The sequence below is a fragment of the Gigantopelta aegis genome, chromosome 1 (genome assembly GCF_016097555.1).
Source record: "Gigantopelta aegis isolate Gae_Host chromosome 1, Gae_host_genome, whole genome shotgun sequence".
In the NCBI taxonomy this organism is placed as follows: domain Eukaryota; kingdom Metazoa; phylum Mollusca; class Gastropoda; order Neomphalida; family Peltospiridae; genus Gigantopelta; species Gigantopelta aegis.
Window position 1 is genome coordinate 6,851,812 of NC_054699.1, and position 6,000 is coordinate 6,857,811.

A 6,000-nucleotide genomic window follows, 5' to 3' on the forward strand; every position below is an offset into this window, starting at 1 on the left:
ACAGTGATAACCATTCATCTTCAGTGCGCTAAAATTAAACACACTACCTCGCGTCGGGTCGAGTCCTTAGAAGTGGTAGGTTAACGACAGCACTAGAGCACCTTGATTTATGAATCATTGCCTATTGGATGTGAAACATACTTTTGGACAGTTTTAGAGAGGAAACCCGCTACAGTTTCCCATTAGTAGCAAGGAATCCTACACTTCCCACAGACAGGATAGCACGGGCGTTGCTAAATACGACGGATCGAGGCCGGGCTAAATAGGTCAGGACTAGACTAAGTAGGTCAGGGACCGGTCTAAGTAGGTCAGGGCCGGGTCAGTAGGACGTTGCACACGGTGCAGTAGTCCGTGACGTCATCAAGGTCAAGGCCAGTCTAAGTAGGTCAGGGCCGGGTCAGTAGGACGTTGCACACGGCACAGTAGTCCGTGACGTCATCAAGGTCAAGGCCAGTCTAAGTAGGTCAGGGCCAGTAGGACGAGGTCACGGCCGTGACGTCATCAAGGTCAAGGTCACGGAAAGTAGGTCATGGCCCCATACAGGCATCATGGCACTATACAGGCCCCCCTACTACTGACAGCGACATACATCCTCCTGGGTATATAATGTGGCTTCCCTGTCTCACCCCCTCAAGACCTTCGGGGACCGTGAGGACCTTCATGGCGGAGTGTCGTGTGAGACTCCGCCTGCAGTATCAAGTGGCCCTGATCCAGGCACAGATTGGCCTTCCTTCGTGCCTTGGCCTTGCCCTTCCCAGCCTTCCCGGACTTCCTCTTGGTCGTCTTGGAGAGAGGTGTTGAGCCAACTGGAGCCTGATGATACTTCAATTCACCGGACTATTTATACCCGTTTTGTCCGTCACGTGACCTGTACAAATACGTTTGAAGAACGTTTTGTCAGTTTCTCATGCGTTCCGCTTTCGTTTTGACCGGATCTTGTCCGTTACTCGTACGGTAATGTCCGTTACAGTGGCCGATAATTGTCCTGTACTTGTCCGGTGATTGTGCAATCAATGTGCGTTTTATCCGCTAAATATCGGGTGTTCTTCTGTTCGAAGGGCCTCGAGCTGCAACGGAGACGATTTTCACCACCTGATAATTTTCTTTCGCTCCGTGGGACGTCCGTTAACGCTATCCGGCAAGGTGTGACAGTAGCTTTAGGGGCGTGATACACGTCCGTTACAGCATAAACGTAGGTCTCACTACGCAGTTCACGTCCGGGTGAGAGTTCATTCATGACTATTATTAGTTCCCAAGTGTGACATATGTTGTGGAGAGAGAGGGGGAGGAGGGCTTATATAATGTATGTTCGCAATGGTATATAAAAGTGCATATAAATGACCCCTGAATGTCTTCTCTTTTTTGTTTTTCTTCATTTTTTTTTCTTTTCTTTTTTTTGCGGGGGGTGTGTGTATTTGTTTTGGCAGAAGGTATGGCGGCTACTGGTTTCCTTTCTTATAATCGTTGTGACACTTATCTTTGATGTCCTACGTTAATATAACCATAACAATTTGTTTTGAGTGGATTCGTCATCAAATAAACCTTCTTCTTTTTCTTCTCGTAACCGACGTCGGATCTACTGCACAAAATATAGAACCACGCTAAAGACACACTCACAATCTGATGCTCCTAGTGCTAACAAATACTATAGTCAGTAGGGTGTATTCTGTTTTGTTTTAATTCTTATTGGGTTTTGTTTGTTTGTTATTGTTGTTGTTGTTGTTTTGTTGTTGTTTTTTATTTTTATTTATTTGGGGGTTTTGGGGTTGTTGTTTTTGTTGGGGGTTTTTTTGGGGGGGGTTGTTGTTGTTGTTATTTGTTTTTACCAAACCAGAAGGGTAAGTTGCTGTAACTATTTAAAACCTCTGAGTGTTTAATTCCACCAGTTACCAATGACAGGTGTGTGGCACAAAAGACAACACCTGTCGCGGTTTGAGAGACAAGGACTGGGATGTGGAGGTGAACAGCGAACGAAGTTGAAATATAGGAGCTGCCAGGTCGGGAAGAAATGAGATGGACGTCAAAGGAGAGAAAGGAAAGGGGGAAGTGGGGTAAAAAAAATTATATAAAAAATAAAAATTTAAAAATATAGTGATCAAGAACACTGTTCCCATTGAATAATGATCATTTACATATATAGTTGGCGACACGAGGAGCTCAATAACTTCACTTGCCAGTGCGGGGTGAATTATAACTGTCCAGGTGCGTGTGCAGGAATTTTAGAGGTGGGTCTAGGCTGGTGAGCGAAATTTATGTGTGTGTGTGGGGGGGGGGGGGGGGGGGGGGGGGGGGTCTAAAATGTATTGAAAAAAGAAGAAAATGTGCATGACTGAGGGGGAGGGGTAGGTCGACACCCGAATCCCCTCCCATGCCCACGCGCCTTAGCCTACAGTAATTATTTTATTTTAAAAAAAATGGAGGTAGGTGGTTCAGTTAATCTTTCATCTTGGCTTTCTTTTTCATTTAGTTTTATTCTAAATTATTCATAGCCTGCCATAAACAGTCCTCTACTTCCCCCCTTTAGTTTTGGGTATACATTCTAGCTATCATGATATTATGTCAGAGTCGCGCGTGTTTGAACTTTATTTGGATGTAAGCAGGTTAAAACCATTGACTAGTCGACTTCAATTAAATTTGAACTGGACGTAGCCCAATGGTAAAAAGCTCGCCTGATGCGCGGTTCATCTGGGATCGATCCTCGTCGTTGGTCCCATTGGTTAAAGTTCGGGGTTTTTTTCCAGCCAGTGCACCACGACTAGTTTATCAAAGGCCGCGTTATGTGCTATCGTGTCTATGTGATGATGCATATAAAAGTGCATACTAATGGAATAAAATGTAGCGGTTAACTTAAGTCATGGACAGACATTTCAGTTAGCCGAGGTATGTGCCCAGGACAGCGTGCATGAACGTTAATTGGACAGAAGCAAGAACATAATTATAATATCAATATACTCATTCGGCCTATGACCTCCTCCCAAATTTAAAATAACCAGGAGAATGTGACAGCCCCATGTTGTTTTAGTAATCGATAAAAAAAAAACGTTTGGCATGGCTGTCGGGCATTAACAAACATTATCTACACAGGTTATTTTTAAAATATTCTTAGGTAGATTAATACTATGCGTTTTGTACGAATAAAATAATGTTATGGAAAATGAGAAAATCAAAATCAAAATGTCAGAATATCATATTAAACTGTCATAGTGACGATGTGGTCATGTGTGCCTATCAACTGTTAATTAGACGGCGTCACCATTAAAGTTAAAGTTTATTTTGTTTAACGACACCACCAGAGCATATTGATTAATTAATCATCGGCTATTGGATGTCAAACATTTGGTAATTTGTAGTTATCAAGAGGAAATCCGCTACATGTTTCCATTAACAGCAAGGGATCTTTTATATGCACTTTCCCACAGACAGGAAAGTACATACCATGACCTTTGATCAGTTGTGGTGCACTGGTTGGAACAATAAAAACCCCAATCACTTGAGTGGATCCACCGAGGTGGTTCGATCCTGCGATGCAAGCACCTTAGGCGAGTGTTCAACCGACCGAGGTAAGCCACTGAGAGAAAACTAAATACTAGTTTCGTTCTAAAATGTGCTGGGTTTTTTCTGTTTGTTTTTTTATCTTTAATTCTTTGTTAAAGGTACATTCCTGAGTTTGCTGCAATTTTTAAGATGTTATCGACTAATAGAGACTTTTTGATGACTGCATAAACTATTAGTGGCTGTATATTAAACGTGTTTCTGATCGTTCTTATATTTGTACTAGGTTAAATTTCAGTCTATCTCCTAAAACTTATTTTTTCGTACGTACGAAATTATTTGAAGACAAACTCCAGTTTGGTCTTCTAACAAATATTAAGACGACCAGAAACACATTGAATATACAGACACTGATATTCTAAACAAGAAAATATATTTAATATGTAAGTCTAATCGTAAAAATATTTTATTAGTCGGAAACTTCTTACAATGCAGCAAACTCAGGAATGTCACTTTAAATTATTATAAGAGACTATCAGAAACGGTGTTAGGTAGGTGACATGCCTAAACGAATCGTGGGAGAGGGGCATTATATTTGTGATGACTAGAATCCTGAATTCAAACAATGTAACTTTGATTTTAGGAATGTCACATCACAGCACTACTTATATGAATTAAATTGTACATATCTAAACAAGATAACTGTCCTTTTAGCAGATAAAAGACATAAACTGTATTAATTTATACAATTTTAAAAGTTTGATAATAATAAAATATCGCCACATCCCACCAACCCTGTTTTCCACAAACACCATAATGTAAATGCAGGCAACAGTGCTAACAGGGTGTATACTACCAAATCAAATCCCTTTGAAGACAATAGTAACATATGTGGCTAAAACTCCTACCTAAAGCGTATCAATCGACATAAACACCACAGATATAAATACTACCACCCCTCACACTTAAAGTGAATCAGAAAACATTGGGCGTGAAGCTGCTCATTTCAGAAATAACGGGTAGCATCTATGACTACCATAGTTCCGCACAAAATTTGAGTACTTTTTTTGACAGGTACCCCTCACATGTTTTAAGCACAAGGCTAATTGACACAGTGGTACTAGATGAAATAAAAGTGCATATATTTTTTGCCCAGATGAAACTATGTTTTTTACACCCACACTCACATGTATCATCAATCACAGGACTTGTGGTGTTAACTTCTTTATCAAAAGCTCGGTGCACCTCGAACTTTGACCCAGCCGGAAGTTATTTGGTTCAGTACTGCCTATAGAAACTTTAAGGACAGCGCATCTATGTTCACTCAGCTGAATGTTTTAAACTCTATATATTCCACTAAGTTATGTTACCGAAAGAGCTAGTTGTTACGAGAAAGAGTATGTGGTAATACAACGCTGTATAAGGCAAACTAACAAGAAGCCTATTGGCTTATATATATAGCTCTCTCGCTCCAGCCAGTGCATCGCGACTGGTATATCAAAGGCCGTGGTATGTGTTATCCTGTCTGTGGGATGGTGCATATAAAAGATCCCTTGCTGCTAATCAAAAAGAGTAGTCCATGAAGTGGCGACAGCGGATTCCCTCTCTCAATATATGTGTGGTCCTAAATATATGTTCGACGTCATATAACTGTAAATAAAATGCGTTGAGTGCGTCGTTAAATAAAACATATCCTTCCATATATAGCTCTGCTATTAAATTTTCAGTTTTATCAGTAGGAGATAAATCATTAACTTGAAACGACTACCTTAAAATATCCATGTGTAAAATTAAAGAATTATCGAATTAAAAGTTAAAACTGTATGAGACATATTGTAAGATTTGTAAAATAACATTTTCTGGTAAATTTTATTTTAATCTTTGTTAGGTTTTTTTAGATTTACTGTGATTGTAATAACGTCTTCAGGACTACTGAATGAAAAGTCCAGAAAATAGAAATTGTCAATGATAAACTGCGGCTTTATTCCCTCTATTTAATCTGCCGACAGACAAATTGGTATTAAAACATTAAAGAACTGCATCCAGGTGAATTTATTTTAATTCACACAAACTACCTTGGTCCTGTTTAAGACATTTCATCTACTGAAGTAAAAGATATTAAAAAAATAAAATAAATGAATAATAAAATTTTAAAATAAAAATTTTTATTCTTAATATATCCATACACTATTTAATGTATCAGAAACCGTACATTAATACAATGAAATGTCACATGTCTTTGGAACGCCAATAACAGAATCTAATGTTCTTTTGGAGACGGATCTGATCATGCTAAATTTATTCCTCCAATGTCTTTCCGTGTTTTTTTAGATTTACTGTGATTGTAATAACGTCTTCAGGACTACTGAATGAAAAGTCCAGAAAATAGAAATTGTCAATGATAAACTGCGGCTTTATTCCCTCTATTTAATCTCTCGAATCGTTGTTCTACACTTTACAAGTGCCGACAGACAAATTGGTATTAAAACATTAAAGAACTGCATCCAG